At 36.2% G+C, this 20,575-nt stretch overlaps 2 pseudogenes; both read right to left on the bottom strand.

Annotated features, from left to right (window-relative positions):
* Window positions 1-8,026: 8,026 nt before the first annotated feature.
* LOC106008080 (olfactory receptor 5W2-like) lies at window positions 8,027-8,947 on the bottom strand (annotated as a pseudogene).
* Window positions 8,948-12,234: 3,287 nt separating this feature from the next.
* On the bottom strand, window positions 12,235-15,846 carry LOC147828889 (olfactory receptor 5W2-like; annotated as a pseudogene).
* Window positions 15,847-20,575: the final 4,729 nt, after the last annotated feature.

Here is a 20,575-nt window from a genome sequence, read left to right as displayed (position 1 = left end):
GCTGCACTGCCCTTATTGGAAGTATACCTGTTTTTGTGTAAAGAAATATATTTATATTCTTCTGTATAGTTGATGTAGCACACATTCATCTAAATGCAATAATGGTATTTCCAGTTTTACCTGTGTAGCCATGGAGACACATGACTGTGATCCAGACTTCTAGGAGGCTGAGGCAGAAGGATAACAATGCCAAGCCCAACTTGGTCAATTAGTGACCCCCTTACTAAAAATGACAAAAGAAAGGACTGTGAATAAAATTCAGTGGAAAAGACCTGGATTCAATAACCGAGAGAGAGAGTGGGGAAGAGGGAAGAGAAGAGAAGAGAAGGGGAGGGGAGGGAGAAAGGAGAAAGAGGGGAGAGAACTATGTATTATTATTTAGGGTAATTTTTATTTCTTTCTTAAAAGTGAAGAAATTGATGGCTTCAAAAGTGAAGGTAATAGTTCTAATAATTAGTTATTCCAGATTACGCACATCTCTTGGTAAGACTGTTGTTGTCAATTTTGTAGAAATATTGTCTCACCTGTCATACAGAGGTATATAGTTAATTGAGGAGTGCATGTAATGAATATATCTTGTCTTCTTTCCCTTCATGCCTAAAATCATGGCGCAGATAGAGTTGAGGCAGAGCTATTCCTGGCTGTTACATCCTTACTCTTTCCTATCAGACATGCAAGTCCTTTCTAGCTTTCAGAAGTAAGCCTGCATGTCATCCTCACTAGGAAGGACAGTGTCTGTGGGTTAGGACCCGCTGGAGCAAGCAGGTTGGTGCTTGCTCCAGAAATAGATGGAGAGGTCTCCATGAGGCATAACTATGAGGATAGCACAGATATGTTAGTGCCTCTCATCCCCTTCTGAAGCTGCTGTTGTCCAGGTGTTATTCTGTATTTTAAACCTAATAGCAGAGATATTGCTAGCAAAGGTGATGCAAATGTAAACAAAGTTTTGTGGTTTACTAGATGAGTCCATCTTATCAACTAAAATCCACATCATCTATTCACAACAGATCAGAAGTGGGCAATGTAAGAAAAAAATCACACTTTCTCTGTCCCATAACCTACAAGAAATTTGTTCCTAAGAGGCATTCCTTTTAGCAGTTCTCCAAAGTATATTACATTTTTTGTTGTTTACTTTGATGGTTATTTCTTTTGTAGGCCAATGAAATCTGCCAATCTTTAGATAAAACCAGTGAGTTTTCTCTAAGAGGGCAAATGAATTCTAGGACTCACCGTTATATTTTACAAATCAAATCATATATCACATGATACTATTCATGTCCCTCTCTGGTCTATGGGACACATAAAATAGGTGGAATTAAAGGTAGATGAATTTTAAAAAGATAAAATATTAATACAAAGATTAATTTGTAAGTCTCAAAATTTCAACATAAACTCATTTAAATATCTATAGGCAGATCTTTTGATGATTCCATTTATAGTATGATTACATTCTTTAAAAATATATGAAAATGCTAGTAACATATTAAAAACAATATATGATGCTTTCTCACCCCTGCAATCATGTTAATGCTGCTTTCCTATTATTTCTGTATAGCTATTAAAATGCTAATATGTAAAGTAATTAAAATTGATGTTTGCATCATCTCATACTATCATTTGGTTTTATAACAGGGTTTATTGCCAAAAACCTTAAAAATGTACAAGTGATAAAAACACCACAAAACATCAGTTCATGACCCAGCACTAGTGATGTCATCAGTGGATGGAGCTCTCTCTGCAAAGGGAGCAGCACTGCCTCCTTCCTGCCCTGGGTCTGCACCCCTTCTGACCTGGTCCCTGCATGTTGAACACTCAGAATCTCAGGAATCATTGAGAGATCCAATAATATGTTCTAACATCTGGTGTGTCTTACAAGTAGGATGTTTGAGAAAAAAGTGTATGCCTCTTAACAATATTTTCTTAGTCCTATCTAGCATCATGCTCACAATTATGTCACATTAGCTGAATACACGACTGCACTCAACCAGCATTTTTACTTCCAGTTCACCTGTCCCTACATGAGCATTTCCCTTTTTACAATGAAGTACAAAACTAGTATGCACACACATAGATGCACATCCACAAGTACGCTTCACTAGAAATATTTACAAAGACTGCTGTGATTTCTGCAAAAACAACACTTATTTCATACACTAGAGATAACCAGGCTTTGTTATCTGTATTACTGTATTTCTAATTTTTAAACAATGATGTCAGAGTAAAACTGTATATATTATAACTAAAGACAATGTATTTCTTTCTAGTTATGTACATTAATTTATTTAACGTGTCTTGTACTTATAGGCATTTATATTATATCTAATTTTTTCATATCATAAAATGTCTGTCATAAGTAAAATCATACATCCAAATTGTATTATACACAAATGTTTCTTTGAAGTAAATTCTAAGAAATAGTCTACAAGTACAAGTATTAGATTTGATCTTAAAATTTGTCTTCTCATTGTAGATATTTTATGTTATCTATACCACATATGGTCATATATTTTCCACAATACCACATATGTCCCTAATTGTCCCTAGCAACCTCATTATTTGACACAAATTTTAAAACCTCGAGGTGAAAAGTCAGTGTCTAAACTCTCATAGATATTGTTTCAATGAATCCATTGAAATTGCTTACAGAAGATTGCTCTGTTCAGTGCAAAGAAACAGGTTTGTGGTTCAAACAATTCTGAGTCTTCACATGTCATATAATAGTACCTTAAAGTAACGTTTGAAGATGGACAAAATTATTGAGCTCCCATGTCCTTGGAGGTCTGTTAAGTCCACTTTTAAAGCAAGGCAGGATCCCAGTTCTGAATGAAGGCAGAGCTCAGAGATAGGAAGAGTTGGCACGTGGCAGCACATTGGGTTTATTTACATGAACCTGGCATTCTCACACTATTAGTATAGATGTGAATAGAAAGTGATGTGGAGGACCGCTGGCTTGCACAGGTGCAGAAATTATATCGAAAATAGTCATTCTACCTCAGGATGGCACAGCCTGGCAGCCTTGGGGAGAACTGAACCCTGGCTGCTTGCCAAAGGATGTTTCATAATATGCGAGTCTCTGTCATCTACTGAGAAGCATAAGTTACTCTGCGATGATCAAATTTGTTCTGTCGATGATATTTAAGAAAATGTAAAATAATCATGAACATTATCTATACATCATGAGTCTTAATACGTACAGCTTATCTGCCACAAATCCTATTGATGAAAGTATGGAAAAATTACAGTAAGGGGATGTGAGAAATGTCCAAGGTTGTCTCTCTGACACTTCAGGTAGTCTTATGTTTCTACCAAAGTCCTGCTTGGATTTAACCATCATAGCTGTTGTGGTGAATATTTTTGTTTGCATAGTTGTTGTTACAAAGCCTTTCTCTTCTTCCTATAAATGTAGTATACACATTCAATGAAATTCGAAGACATTAATGTATTTTTAGTTTTTTATACAAATGATTCTCAGTGATCATTTGGATGACTCTTTTTTTTTTTCTTTTTTTTTTGGTACCGGGGATTGAACTCGGGTCCTTACTCTTGCGCAGTGGGAGGCGAAACCACTGATCTAAATCCCCAGCCCCTTTTGAATGACTCTTGATGTTTCATTGTCATTTTTCTGTATGATGTTCCAATACCCAGTGCACTCCTCTGGGAAATATTATGGAGGCAAACCTCTTCCATCACTAAACTCGAGAAAGTAAAGTTTTCTGTTATCCAAGAGCTTCATTAAGCTTCTAGTGCATATTTAGAGGAGGTGGGCTTTTTCTTGGGCATATTCTTCCCATTTCTTCCTCAAATCATTTTTTAGTTCCCTCAAGGTTTTCCTCATCTCCATTAAAACCAGAGCACAGGTAGCCATACATTGTCACAAAATTGTAAATCTAAGTTCATCCACAAAGAGATTTGTGTTTTAACATGGAATTGCTTTGCAAAAATCATAGAGTGAAAAGATTTAAGGTGGATTTAAAGACATTAGAGAGAAACAACTAAGGAAAGCATGAAACACAATCATCTTTAAATGATTTTTGGAGTCACCGGTACCCCTAAACACAATAAGAAACTACCTATTTAAAAATCTCCCCATCAGAAGATGGCAGCCTGGTCCCTCCCAAGTCATGGACCATTATGAAGTAAGTAAGTTCAAGGCATGATCCTAACAGAGGAAACCAGGTTTACAGATTGTTCCATTGGAAAAAGCAAGAAAGGACTGTGGATGCCAACGTTTTGTATAAGCAAAGCATCACATTTTGCAGAATATAAAAGATATTCTATGAGAGTTTTGTGCTTTACTAATCTTACAAGCAGCTAAAATGTGTACAAGAAACTATTACATGTAGATAATAATGAAATATTTCAATTACCTGCAAAGTAATAATAATGTTTGCTTTTAGAAAACTATTCAGTATTTACATACTCTTTGAAAGAGCAAAAGCAAATGAAATTTAAGAAATGAAAACATTCCTGCAATACAAATCCAGATCTAAAAAAGAACAGAACCAATATTTCAGAAGTTATCTGTGTGTTCTAACATAAATTTATATCTAAAATAGGTTAGCTTTATATTTTTTAAAGACCTCATTAGAAATGAGGTCATTTATAGTGGTAGCTCGGTTCATAAACATTTCTGTTCACAAAAAATTAGGTTCTCAAATAAAAGCACTTAACAAAATTTTGCTTCTGTTCACACACCCCACATCAGGTGATAGACACAACTGCAGCATGTTCCCCACAGAAAACCATATGTAGATATCTTCCCCAAAATTATAAAACAAATTAAATTTGTGAACCAAGGCACTACTGTAGTTTGTGTCATTTTACATTTATGTATGAATTATTTCACTCTTTTTTGTATGTGAGCTCTTCATACTGTTGTATGTAGTGAAAGTTTATTCATTTCTGTTACTGGAGAGAAATCTAATAAATCAACATGTCAAATATATTTTATCAAAGTGAAAATGATAATACAGTAAGACATTTTTGTACCAGCTTTGAGTATACATATACACTTAGTTATTTTGGATATAAACCAAGAAATGACGTACTGAGGTGCTAAGGTATATATAAGGTGTAATACTGAATAACAAATACTTTCTAATGGAAGGTCAAATTATTATTCCTGTCAACCTATAAGAGCTAAACTTGTCATGCCTTCATGTGAATACTTGAATTTATTATTGTCAGATATTTTAATCTTAGTTTTTTGTTGTCATAACAGTATTCTGAAATTTCAATTTGCATTAAGCTGAATACTAAGGGTTATATAAGAATGTTTGTCATGTGTCTATGTGAACATAAACGCTGCATAGGAGGCCATTAAAGAGCATGTGATGAAAGTGTCCATCTCCTCACAATTCATATGAGTTGGCTGGTGCCATTGTTACTGCCATTCCAGATCACATCCATCTAGAGACACAGTGCAGCCATTTTCTGCAAAGATGAAGCCCTGTATACTTTGTGTGTACTGTTGTTGTTTTGTTTTGTTATTATAAATATCTCTAGTAGTGGGGAGGTTTTAGAGGGCAGTAGAATCGTAGCCATATGGAGACAAAACTTGGCAACAGGAAAGGATCTTATAGATCATCTGCCATGAGTCGATCTTTTACAGAAAGGAAGATGACTTTTAATGAGGAAGAGTGACTTGCTATATATACTGTCAGTTGGAGTTGCTTCAGATTCCTAGCTTAGGATATGGAGGTGGGGAGGGGGGGGAGAGAGAGAGAGAAAGAGATCTAGCCAGAAGATTAAACTTGTCATCTGTGACTCTAGCCCAGGGCCTCCTACTTAGTGGTCCACTGAGCATCCTCACTGCTGTATGTTAAGAAATGTGCTCAGAGAGCCTATCAGCGGTACCAGCCTGTCATCCACCATGTGTGTCACCCACGTATCCTAATTGACAAGCGCTATGGCAGTGTTATGTTTAGGTACTTCAGTAGGAAGGCTGAAGGAAATTAGTGGAAATATAAAGACATGCCTATATTGTTAACCCACTACTTAGGGTGACTGGCAAATGTACTGTATGTGGCATTTTCTACTGAGCTGCTATATATAAAAAAGACTAACAAAAGAATAGGGCTAATTGGAATGTCCAGGTACAAGACCTTGAAATCGTTTTCTAAAAGCAGTGTTCCTCCCACAGGACTGGTTCTATCACCACTCTTTCCTGTAATCTATGACAGGTCCCATGGGTGATACTATGAAAAGCAAGAGGAAACACTTGGGCTTTACTTCCACTGTGGAGATGTTTTCTGAGAAAGACATTTTGAAATGACGTCTAGAAAATATTAGATGTTCAAGATCATTTAGCTTGTTCAGTTTTAATGCATAATTGAGAGTGCCATACCTCTGGAAATTTCTTCAGATCTATGGCCACATCCCCGTTTTTCAACAAGCTCCTTACAGTGCTTTGACATCTCAAATTTGAACAGAGTCCAAAGGAATAACCTAACGTTGATAAAGTACATTTTTCACTTCCTGTGTTTAATATGTATGCCTTTATAGATCTATTACATCAGACACAAACATTTTGTATTCTTTCTTAGAAGCTGTAAGGTGTGTATTCAAAGTGCATGTCATAATAATTTGGTATCTAATAAGCCCTCACATATTACTGCAGGGATTGATTTTTATTATTGATTTGTTTTTCCACTCTGGGTCTTGGTCACAAGAAGTTGCTAGAATTCCAGGCAGAAAAGCATGGTATTCTTGAGCATAAAACGTTCTCCTTCTCAAATTGGAGGAGATGGTCTACTACAGAGAGTAATGTATACAATAACACACTAAGGAAGGTATTATTTAAGAACCACAGTTATGGGTTTTAAAATTAGTCTGAGAAAGGAAAGTGGGTAAGAGAAGTAGAGATATAGTGACCAAGCGGAAAATTTCAGCACAAGGATGGACCTTACATGGGTCATTCATTTTTAATTACATTGACTTTTCCCCAGATTGTTCTAATTCATGGGTAGCATATGATGTTGAGAGTCATATATACATTATGTAATGATCAAATGATTAGTAAATCCATCAGCTCAAACTTTCCTCATTTATTTGAGCTGCACCAGTCAAAATACTTTCTCCTACTTATTTTGAAACATACAATACACTGTCATGGACAATATACACCCTACTATGCAGTCAAACACCAGAACTGATTCCTTTCCTCATACTTAGCCAGCTCCATAGGAAATGAAACTAAACAAACAGTAAGCAAAAAATTGAATGAAAAGGTCCAAAAGATTCAAATAGACATCTCTCAGAAGAAACATACAAATAGCCAACATGTAAATGAATATGTGTCTAATATCAGTAATCACTAAGGAAATGTCAATCAGAATCACTTTGCTCTTTATTCCTTGCATCTTGGCCCTATGTTCCTCCAAAGGGCTACTTTCCTATCCACATCCAGGTTACTAATTCTCAGCTTCTCCATATAAAATCCTTCCTTCCTGCAGCATCATTCACTGGATCTCTACTCCTTGTTTAGATCTGTAACTAAATATCCCCCCTTCAGAGAACAACCTTCCCTTTGCCATCCACATTTACACATTTGGCTTGCACTTAGAATAGCCTGGTTTTTAAATTAATAGCATTTTATGATTTATCACAAATTATTTATAACTTTAATTAATAATTCTAATTTCTAATATATTATAGGAAACATTAACATGGAAATTATTTATCCCTAAGATGCTAATCACACAACTATGTAAAAGGCAAACACTAAAACCTCAATAGAATAATAACATAAAAGCATGAAATATTCTACTAAACAAGTGACAATCTGGAACACTTAGCACATAGAGTGGAAATTTACCAAAAAGAAATAGCACCCTTATCGTATTGGAAACATAAAATGAAGTTGGGCTAGTTAGGAAACTACAGAACATTGATTTATTATTGCTTGATAAAATATTTCTTATATTGCATTAAAAACCTTGAGACAAATTTATAACATATAATTAGAAGGCAACAAGAGTATAGATTTGTATGAATTAATCCATATTTATTTGTAGTATATGGTTCCTTACTTAATAAAAACTTTATTTCTCAGCTTTTGCAGGGTATCTTTAACATCTTTGTTCCATAGGCTATACATCAGAGGGTTCAGCATGGGAATCACAAGAGTGTAAAATAGTGAGGTCATTTTGTCTTGATCTAAGGAATAGGAAGAACTTGGCTGGAAAGCAGAGTTCCCTGGAAAATTAAAACTGTAGTTAAGTGTGAGGCACAGGTGGAGAAAGCTTTGGACCTTCCTTCAGCAGAACTAATCTTTAAGACAGATGAGGCGAAATAGCAATAGCAGACTAAAACACCTGAGATGGTGCTCAGTTCTATGAAACCAAAAATGGTGAATATTATTAGTTCATTGACCTGTGTATCAGATCAGGACAACTCTAGGATAGAAGGGATATCACAGAAGAAGTGATTGATTTCATTAGAGCCACAGAAACAGAACCTAAAAGTCATCATAGTATGTATCAAAACATCTACAGATCCCACCAGGTACACTCTGACCAGGAGCTGGCAGCACAGCCTGCTGGACATGTCCATGACATAGAGCAAGGGCTGCTGATGGCCTGGTACTGACCCAAGGCCATCACCGCCAGCAGCACACACTCTGCACCTATAAAGACCCAGGTGAGGAAATGCAGAGCACAGCCAGCAGAGGGAACTGATTTGTTCTCAGCTACGAGGTCCACCAGCATCTTGGGCCCAACTGCACTGGAACAGCAGAGGCTGGAGAAAGACAGATGGCTGAGGAAAGAGAACACGGTGTCTGAAGCTGGGCATCCACTCTGATTAAAATGATCATCCCAATATTTGTCAGGAGAATGATGAGATAAATGCCAAGAAAAATGGTGAAGAGAATCACTTTCATGCCAGATTTATTGGTAACTCCTAAGAGAAAGAGTTCAGTGAATGTGGTGCAGCTGTCTTTCTCCATTCTTCTTTAACCTTGGTGTAAACTGTTTCAAAAGTTCTCAAGAAAATCATTAATTAGGATCTGATGTTTTCTAGATAGGTAAAAATGTCCATAAGGTAGAACATAATTTCATTGTACAAATAATTTTCATTCCACTTAGAAAATAGTCTGGAAAATGTCACTCTTAAAGAGAAATGATCATGTTAAAAGAACTAAAAGTTTCTAGTGTAGAAATTTATAAACTTAGAATTTAAATATATGTATAATATCTGATATATGTTCATTATCTTGGCCTCTATCACCCATTCTTAGGAAGTAGATTTAAGTAACCTAGAATCAGCTGTCAGATCCAAAATGATATGAAGGAAAACAGCAAGATTAAAAATGCAGGACCACCGATATCATAATTGTTAGGAAAGGATCACATGGATTACATTATTCGGGAAATATGACTGAATTTACCACCAACAATGACATGCATGGAACAAAAGTTTTAAAATGAAAATCATTGTACTTTCTTTTATATCTTTAAGGTTTATTGAAAAATGACACATGTATCAATGAACTATTTAGCCATTCATTATCATTGGTTTGTGACAGTGTTTATAAGTCCCTTGCACAATTCAGTAGATTCCAGGTTACAAATCTCTTAACTTGGAAAATGACTTCAAATAGGAGGAACAGCAGACCACAAACACACACACGCAACACACACACAGGAGCGCATGCTTATCACTGGCTTCTAATTTGACCTTGGCAATAAACTCAACATGGGAAGAGAGGAGGAAATGTTTCTAGACATTCTATCTTATATTCCTTCTGTTTTTTGCTTTCATCTATGCACTTATGTGAGAGGTCCAGGTGTGTATTTTACTAGATATTTGAATGTGGAACTTATGTGATCCTGTTTTATTATTTCTAGACTTAAATAGTATGTTAGGCCCATAGGTACTTGAATTTACATATGTTTTTATCTGTGATATGTTACCTGTAGCATTATTTGAATAAAACTTTATTCTAAAAAATTAATAAAAATTTATTCCAATTTTAAATTTACATATACCACCTCCTTTTCAAAGTGATTTCAAAAAGGAATGGTTTACTTATCTCAATTAAAATATGAATAAGTAAATCCTTTACAATCCTTAAATAAATGGCTATTTAATTTATTAAAAATGACAACACAAGTCTAATAAGAAAACATCATTGGCCATTAGATGATGAATAAGAAGATATAAAATCATTCACTAATACATTTCTCATTGCTAATTCCTCATTTTTCACAGAAAGTAATGTTTTATTTGTCCTCTTTTTTTTTAATATACTCACAGAAAAGCCTACCTGAGAGCACAAAGACTTTGTGTACTTACTGTTGGTGCTGAGCAATCTGTGGATCATATTTGTTCTCACCTAGAGACTGTTGGGACCTAAGTCTCCTGCTTTCCATCCTTTACATCATTCACAAATAATTGATTAGATTCCTGTATTCCTCTTTCCCCAGAGAATGGTGGGTCAGCAACTCTAGTAAAGGCTGAAATTTAATTGCTTGCCCTTGTCAACAATTTGATCCATTTTGAAACTGAGGAATCACACTATCTTTTCATGAAACTAAACATTTAATAGAATTTAAATATAGTCTTCTTTTTAATTTTTACTTTTAAAAAATTTATTAGTATGTATTTGCAGTCCCTACTGATTGAATAATAATGTGATCTACATCTAAAACATATATTTTATACAACATATATTAGTATTATATTACATAGATGTATGTGTGCAGTTCTAGAGGCTGGAAGTGAAAATCCAGGCACAAATAGATTCATTAGACAGAGACAGCCTGGTTCACAGATATCCAGATGTTCAGATTTTACATGGCACAAGTAGCCAGAGAAAGAGAAAGCTCCTTTGTATTAAGGCAATCATGATTTCTGATGACTCTGCCCATATAAACTCCACATGTTCCAAAAGCCTCCATATTAACCCAAAATAAAGATTTTGAGCTTAGGATCTCAACATATGCAAAAACAATCAGAGCAGAGAAGAAACCGCTGCTGACATGGCAGACACAGGGGAGGATCAGGCCTGCTTTTAACATTCCACATCCCCAGACTCTAGTGAGCCATGGTTAACTGGGCTAACCCTCCTGGAGAATCCCAGAAAGAGGGAAGTCCCGATTTTATGATGTCATTTTCTGGGAGAGGCAGCAACAGCCCATCCAGCAGGCCCCTCTGCCCCCATTCTCAGGAGTGCCACAGTCCAAACTGCCCCCAGGACAGCTGCAGCTGGCAAGGACACCTGGTTCCCTTCACAGTGATCTGATCCCTGACCGCAGAAGGCTGAAGTTTGAACCAAACAGGGGAAGTTAATTAAGACTGAGCTGTAAACTTGAATAAGAGGCTTGAATTTGAAACATGTGTTACTAATTAGTATGCTTGACTTTGGAGTAATAGCCAAGATTGAATGTAAACCAATTACAAGCCTGCTGCTGCTGTACAGGAAGTGTGATCCAAAAGCAGTGTTTAAATATTTTAAAAACTTATTACAGTAAAACATATGTTGCTATCAGTCCCCCTCAGTATACTCCTCCTCACTCCAAAAACACTTGTCCTGTCTTTCTTGCTACTTCTGAAGCAGTTCCAGAAGTCATTTTTTTCTTCTCTTTAGTTACAATCTCACGTTGGCCTTGATGTCCTGAATCAATTCAGTGTTTACCATTCATGATCATTTTAACTCTGGGAAAGAGCCAGAAGTCCTATGGTGTCAAATTTGGTTACTAAGGTAGATGAGGAGACACAGGGATAGTTCATCAAATGTGCCATTCTATTAGACGGCACTTGACAGCAGCACTCACTACTGTTTTTTAATCACAGTACACATAGACACTTATGAAAGAGGACTTCCAGATCTGCTTCAGGAAGTAGCAAGAATGATGGGATAAGCATGTTCAAAGCAAGAGTGCGTTGAGAGGGATTAATGACAGTGTGTATTTTACTGTAGTAAGATTTTTTTTTAATTTAAACAATCTCTGTATATCTTAATCATTCCTTCTAAACAGGAGTCCTCTTCAGTTAGTCCAAGAGGGTGCCCTCTTGTGTGCTGATCCCCTGTTGTAGGGCAGACCCACCATCCATTGGTCTGGTACATCTGCTTATAATTTATTCCTTCCATAGATCTGTAAACCTGCTCAGCATCCTGGCTCATGCAGACAGAATAGGTCTCTTAAAGAGAGAAAGGGCAGTGACTATGAACATGAGGGGCTGAGAGCCCTGAAGCCATCTAGAGACAGTGGGCAAAGTCAGCATAGACAGCTAGTGAACGTCAGTCATGGAGACAGCAGTGTGTGTCAGCCACAGTGTCCAGCAGTGGCGGCTGGTGGTGGCAACCACTGACAACCTGTGAGTGGCAGTAAATGGTAGCATTGACAGGGTTACAGTGCAGACAACAGTTCAGGAACTGGAAATGTGGGGCCCAGAGCTCTACCACTGTGAACTACAGGATACAGGTACACAGAGCACTGATGTCCCAGGGCAATTAGCAGTTAAAACTCAGAGCCCATAGCAGACCTGCACTTTGCTGATTCATGCTTACTACTCAAATTGCACAGAAGAACCCTGGATTGCTTGGTGACACATGAACCCTAGAATTTACCTGAACTTTATATTTTAAACAATGTTTTGGTTGTGCTGCTGTTCAACAAAGGGGCTGTGTAAATTCAGAGTCTGTGGCAGTGGAAACTTATAATGTGGTCTCTAGAAGAAGTATTTGCCCCGTACATTTTTGGATCATCATAATTTCCCCAAACCTGTAACAGTGTCTTACAAATGCCACTGTGAAGAGCAACAGAGATTCTGAGACTTGATTTTCTTTATGCGATGTTTTCACACAAGGATGTTTTATACATAATTGCACACAACAAAACAAAGGTTTTCAGTATCTTTTAACTTGTACAGTTTTAATAGATAATCAACATTTTCATAGAATGTTGTGTCATTCCTGAAATATATAGTAATATCTATATGTGCTCAGCAAGGTTCTTCTAGAGGTTTTCCACTGCAAATTCAAGTTTAGTCAGCTGATTAATCAAATACTAATTAGGTATTTAGATGAATGTTCTTTATTTAATGTGCACAACTTTGTAGATTGACTACCTTAGAATCCAGAATTATATTCAAAATACATGTCATGCACTGAGTTATTATCAACCATAAAATTAGTCCTCAAAATATTTCTACGAGAGTTGATTTCAATTTCTTATTTATTTTTCAACTTGTAACTCAGCCACAGTACGGGTGCTAGAATGAAATTCAGTAAACTTTGTGTGCATCAAGATTTTTCATAGTGTTTTATTAGAGGAGATGGTTTAAAATAGAGAGTTATAGGTAGAATAATGCTTTCAGGAGAGTATTATTTATGAATCACAAATGTGGAAATTAAAACATGATATATGAACAATAAAAGTGGAAAAACAGTAGAAATGACTCCATTGAGAATTGTAGAGTAGACTTTACAAGGACCCTACACTTTTCAATTATGTTTTGTTTTGAATCTTTTTGAGTAGTTACAAATTTGCTCAATTTTATGGGTGGAATGAACAGTCATATATACATTGTGTAATGATATAATCAGGGTAATTGGGAAATCCATCCTCTCAAATATTTATCATTTCTTCATGTTGTAAGAATAAAAATTGTTTCTTATATTTATATAAAAATAAATAATATAGTATGATTTACTATACTCATCCTGACATGCAGTAGAACCATTTCTTCCTAGAACACATAACAACTCAATAAATAATAAAAGAAAATAAAAATCCTTCCAAAACAAATACTAGTATGAAAAATGAGTACAAGAAATCCAAATAAATATTTCTCAAAAGAAGACATTTAAATTGTGCAGAAGTATATAAAGAAATTTTCAACATACTAATCATTAGGGAAATCTCCTTTCCACTTTTTTTCTTGCAACTTGGACTTCCTTTCCTTCTCGGTCCGTTTTCCTGACCATTTCAGGATTTCTAATATCCAAGTTGTCATATAAAGCAATTTCTTCACCCAGCACCCCTCCGTTATGTTTGCATTCGTTGTTTAGATATAAAACTAAGTGTCAGCGCAAGGACCCAAGTTTGATCCCCGGTACCAAGAAAACAAACAAACAAACAAACAAATAACCTAAGTGTTCTCATTTCACAGAATGTTTTCTTCTTTACAGATCAGATTTAGATATTTTACTTTTCCATAAAGTGTCCTGCATTTTCTTCATGCTAATTTATACTTTATTATCTAATATTTGTATGTTTAGCTATTTAATGTTTCTAATTCCCAATACATTCTTGGGATCCATAGCATGACATCCATTTCACCATGAATTAAATGAACATACAGGTACAAATGGGCATCTTCAGTAAATCTTAACAATAAAATCAATGCCTACAGTACACATCAAATAAATGACAGTTCTGCACATTAAAATAAAGACTGAAAATATTTCCAAAAATAAATATCTCCATGTCTTTAGAAGATATATAATAAAGGATAAAATATTTGGGAAATTATATTTACGTAGATATAGATATAGATATATTGGAGATTATTAAACTATTAAGTTTAATTAAGGCATTTGACAAGACTATCGGTTATAAATATAATGTGAAGAAACCACACATATACATTGTGTATAAACACATATTTATTGGTACTATATACTAATTAACCTAAGATAAAATTTTATTTTAATTAATTTATTTATTTTGGTACCTGGGATCAAACTCGGGACCTTGCACTTGTGAGGCAGGTGGCAGAACCACTGAGCTAAATACCTAGCTCCCAAAATTTTATTTTTCAACCTTTTTGTGGCCTCTTTCACATCCTTGTTCTGTAGACTATAAACCAGGGGATTTAGCATGGGAATCACCAGGCTGTAAAACAGTGAGGCCATTTTGTCCTGATCTAGGAAGTAGGAAGAACTGGCCTGGAAGTACATGAAGTGCATGGTTCCCTGGAAAATGGAAACTTCAGTGAGGTGGGAGGCACAGGTGGAGAAACCTTTGACCTTCCCCTCATCAGAGTGGATCTTTATGACAAGATAATATAAAAATAAGAGACAAGGATTCCTGAGATAGTGCTCAGTTCTATAAAACCAAAAATGGTGAATATCAATAACTCATTGATCTGTGTATCAGAGCAAGATATTAATAAGATAGGAAGAATATCACAGAAGAAATGATTGATCTCCTTAGAATCACAGAAACACAAGCGGAATGCCAATGATGTATGTATCAAAGAATCTACAACTCCCAACAGGTAGATACTGGCCACAAGTACAGAGCACAGCCTGCTGGACATGTCTACTCCATACAGCAGGGGGTTGCTGATGGCCTTGTACCGATCAAAGGTCATCACTGCCAGCAGCAGACACTCAACATCTACAAACATGTAGAAGAATTGCAGAGCACAGCCAACAAAGGGAATTGATTTGCTTTGGGTGAGTAGGTCCACCAGCATCTTGGGTCCAACTGCACTGGAATAGAAGAGGTCAGAGAAGGAGAGGTAGCTGAGGAAGAAGTACATTGGTGTGTGAAGCTGGGAGTCCACTCTGATGAGCGAGATCATACCGAGATTCACCAGGACATTAATGAGATACACAACTAAAAATATGGCAAATAGGGACATTTTCATTTCAGGATTATTCGTTATTCCTAAGAAAAAGAATTCAGTTAATGAGGAGCAGTTTCCTTCATCCATTTTTCTTTGTTCTTTCTATAAATTGTAATAAAAATAAAGAGAATTTATACTGAGATTATATTTTTCTACATATCCAAAATATAATATTTATGGAACAGAATGTGAATTATATCTGTCAATTGTCTTCTTTTTTTTTCATAATGCATCTTGGTTCTTATTTTTTCCCCATTCCCAGCCCTCCCTTCACCCCCTCCACCCTTCCCTATTTACAAAGACTTTATTTCCATTTTTTCCATTTCTCACCATTTTTCCTTTCCTTTCTTTCCTTTCCCTGGCCCTCCCAATACCCCTACCCCCTTGGACATTTTCTTCCTATTTTGCATTATCGATTATTCATTCTAATCATTGGTACATTTTAGGTATACAATAAAATGAATGACATTCATCATTGGAAATTTGCACCTTTACATAGTCTCTCTTGGTTCTTATTTTTCACCCTTGCCCAGCCCTCCCTTCAACCCCTCCAGTCCTCCCTATTTACAAAGATTTTGTTCCTATTTTTCCATTTTCTCATATTAATCCCATTCCCTTCTATCCTTCCCCCTAGCCCTCCCACTTCCTTCCACTTTGCCCCTTTTCTTCCAATTTCACATTACCTATTTCACATTACACTTTCAGTTTCTCATACCAGAGAAACTATTTGGTATTTATACATGTGTGTCCTATTTATTTCACTTAAGAGTATCACCTCAATGCGCATCCACTTAGCTATAAATGTCTCTAATTTCTCATTTTTCATGGCTGAGTAGTACTGCATTTTATAAAAAAAACAACATTTTCTTGCCCAGTCTCCAGTTGATGGGCATTTGGGCAGTTTCCAAGGTTTACCTATCACAAACTGTGCTGCTACATATACTGTTGTATGATTCTTTGAATTCCTTGGGGGAAGATCCCCAGCAGGGGAATAGCAGGGTCAAATGGGACTTCCAGTACTAGATCTTTGAGGTATCTCCATACTGATTTCCACAGTGCTTGCACCAGTCTACACTCCCACCAGCACTGGAGCAGCGTTCCTCTTTCCCCACAGCCCTGCCAGCATTTGTTATTGGTTGATTTCATGATAGCAACCATTCTTTCTGGAGCGAAGTGGAATCTCAGTGTTGTTTTCATTTGCATATGTCAAATGCCCAGTGATGTTGAACATTTTTTCATGTGTTTATTTGCTAGTTCTACTTCTTTGTCTGAGAAATGTCTGTTCATTTCAGATGCCCATTTTCGGATTGGGTCTTTAAATTTGGGAGGTCTGATCTTTTTAAGTTCTTTATAGATTCGAGATAGTAGACCTTTGTCTGAGGAAGAGCAGGTGAAAATTTTTTCCCACATTGTGGGTTGTCTCTTCACACTGCTGGTGGTTTCTCTTGTTGTGCAGAAGCCTTTTAATTAGAAGAGATCCCACTTGTTGATTGTTTGTGCTAGTTCATGGGCAACTGAGGTTTTGTTCATAAATCTTTTCCTACACTGATGTCTTCAAGAGTTCTACCTAACCTCTGTTCAAACTGGTTCAGCACTTATATTTTAATATTTAGATCTTTAATCCATTTTGATTTTAGTTTAGTGCATGGTGAGAGATATAGGTCTAGTTTTAATCTTTGGCAAGTTGAAGCCCAATTTTTCCAGCACCATTTATTAAAGAGGCTATCATTCCTCCAGTGAGGGTGTTTGGCTCCTTTATCTAAGATGAGATGGCTGAGTGTGTCTGGCATTGTTTCTGCATCTTCTAATCTGTTCCACTGGTCCTCAGGTCTGTTTCTTTGCCAGTACCATGCTGTTTTTATCACACTAGCTTTGTAGTATAGTTGCAGGTTGGGGATTGTGATACCCCCTGCCATGTCTCTGTTACCTAGAATTGCTTTTGCTATTCTGGGTCTCTTTTTGTTCCAAATGAATTTTTGGATTGTTTTCTCAAGGTCCACGAAGTATGCTGCTGGGATCTCAATTGGAATTGCATTCAATCTCTATAGCAGTTTTGGAAGTATGGACATTTTCACTATATTAATCCTTCCTACCCAGGAGCAGGGCATGGCTGTCCATTTTCTGATATCATCTTCAATCTCTCTTTTCAAGAGGTCTTTGACTTCTTTTGTTAGGTTGATTCCTAGGTATTTCAGTTTTTTGGATGCTATTGGGAAAGGAATTATTTGCCTGATTTCTCTCTCAGTGAGTCTGTCATTGGTGTAGAGGAAAGCTATTGATTTTTATGTGTTGACCTTGTAACCAGCTACTTGACTGAATTTGGTTATTAAGTCTAGAAGACTTTTGGTGGAGTTCTTGGGGTCTTTTATATACAGAATCATGTCATCTGCAAATAATGACAATTTGACTTCTTCATTTCCTATCTTTATTCCTTTTATTTCTTTCTCTTGTCTAATTGCCATGGCTAATGTTTGCAGAACTATATTGAAGAAGAGTTTTGATAGTGGACATCCTTGTCTTGTTCCTGATTTGAGTGTGAAGGATTTCAGTTTTTGACCATTTAGTATGATATTGGCTGTTGGTTTTTCATAGATGGCTTCTATCAGTTTGAGGTAGAGACCACCTATTCCAATTTTTTGCAGGGTTTTTATCATAAATGCATGTTGGATTGTGTCAAATGCTTTTTCTGCATCTATGGAGATAATCATATGGTTTTTGTCCTTGGCTCTATTGATATAGTCTATTACATTGATTGATTTACATATATTGAACCATCCCTGCATTGCTGGGACGAATCCCACTTGATCAGAGTGTATGATCTTCTTAGTGATCTGCATTCTGTTTGTCATTATCTAATTAAGGATTTTTGCATCTATGTGAGATTGGCCTATTGTTCTCCTTTTCAGCTGGGACTTTCTCTGCTTTGGGGATCAAGGTGATGCTTGCTTCCAGGAATGAATTTGGGAGTATTGCTTCCTTTTCAATTTCATTGAAGAGTTTAAACAGTAGTGGCAGCAGTTCCTCTCTAAATGTCTTGGAGAATTCAGCAGTGAAGCCATCAGGGCCCAGCCTTTTCTTAGTTGATAAATTTTTAATTACATTTTCAATTTCATTGGTTGATATTGGGTTGTTTAGAATTTTTAGGTCTTCTTCATTCAACTTTGGTAATTCATATGTATCTAGGAATGTGTCCATTTCTTCTGTGTTGTCCCTCTTATTGGCATATAGGCTCTGGAAATAGGTATTAATGATCCTCTGGATTTCTGCCTGATGTGTTGTAATTTCACCCTTTTCATTCCTAATTGCATGGATTTGGGCCTTTTCTTTCCTTTTTCTGACAAGGTTGGCTAAAGGTTTGTCAATTTTGTTGATTCTTTCGAAGAACCAACTCTTGGCTTCATTGATTTTTTTGTATCATTCTCTTAGTCTCCATTGCATTGATTTCTGCCCTGATCTTTATATTTTCCTCCCTTGTATGAGCTCTGAGGTTGTCCTGTTCTTCTTTTTCTAGAAGGTTGAGGTGCAGCATGAGGTTGTTTAATTGGGCTCATTCTGTTTTCCTAATATGCGTATTCATTGCTATGAATTTCCCTCATAAGTCTGCTTTCATTGTGTCCCATGGATTCCAATGTTGTATTATCATTGTCATTTAATTGAAGGAACTGTCTGATTTCTTCTTTAATTTCCTCTGTGATCCCTTGGTTATTCAGAAGTGTGTTGTTCAATTTCCACATGTTTATGAAATTTTTTGAGTTTCTTTTGCTATGGATCTCCAATTTCATCACACTATGGTCTGATAATATACAGGGGATAACTTCAATTCCTTTGCACTTATTTTAACATGTTCTATGTGTGAGTATGTGGTCTGTTTTGGAGAATGACCCATGTGCAGCTGAGAAGAATGTGTATTCTGATTTTGTGGGGTGGAAGACTCTGTAAAGATCTGTTAAGTTCATTTGTTCAAGAGTTCAATTGAGCTCTAGTATTTCATTAATTATTTTTTGTCTAGTTGATCAATCTATTTGTGATAGTGGCGTGTTGAGGTCCCCCACTACAATTGTATTACTGCATATATGACTTTTTATGCCTGTTAGTATTTGTTTTATATAGTTGGGTGCACTAGTGTTTGGTGCATAGATATTTATGATTGTCATCTCTTCCTCTTGGATTCTTCCCTTTACAAGGATATAGTGTCCTTCTTCATCTCTCTTAATCAGTGCTGGTTTGAAATCTACTTGATCTGCAAAGAGGATAGCTACTTCTGCTTTTTATCAGGTTCGCATCACATGGAGTATTGTTTTCCACCCTTTAACTTTCAGTCTATGAGTTTCCTTTTGATTTAAGTGTGTTTCTTGTAAGCAGCATATTGTTGGATTTTGCTTCTTGACCCATTCTGCCAGTCTATTTCATTTGATTGGTGAATTGAGACCATTAACATTGATGGTTATAACTGAAATGTACTGACTTGTCATTGCCATGACTTTTTCTTTTGGTTGGGTTCTCCCCCTTTACATTTAATTTCTTGTCATGCCAGATGGGTTCATTCTGCTTTGCTTCCTGGGGTTGTGATCCTCAATGTCTGTTCCTAGGATATTGTGTAAAATTCTTTGGAGTGCTGGTTTGGTATTCACAAAGTTCCTAAGGTGCTCTTTGTCATGAAAGTATCTTATTTCTCCATCCATTTTGAAAGATAGTTTTTCAAGGTACATCAATTTGGGTTGGAGGCTGTTTTCTTTTAGGGCTTGGAATATGTCACTCCAAGCTCTTCTTGATTTGATGGTTTGTGTTGAGAAGTCTGCTGTGATTCTGATGGGCTTTCCTTTGTTTGTGATTTGTTTCTTTTGTCTAACTGCTGGTAGAACTTTGTTCTTCTGTTGAGTTTCTGGAATCTTAACAATTATATGCCTATGTGTTGATTTTTTTTTGATCCCGGCTATTTGGAGTCCTATTTGCCTCACTTATCTGCATGTCAAGCTCTTTTCCCCTGCTTGGG

This window comes from Heterocephalus glaber, unplaced genomic scaffold (assembly GCF_053883595.1).
Source record: "Heterocephalus glaber isolate CG9 unplaced genomic scaffold, H.glaber_assembly_v1.0 deba00000896, whole genome shotgun sequence".
Taxonomy (NCBI): domain Eukaryota; kingdom Metazoa; phylum Chordata; class Mammalia; order Rodentia; family Bathyergidae; genus Heterocephalus; species Heterocephalus glaber.
This window is presented reverse-complemented; position numbering and strand designations above follow the sequence as displayed.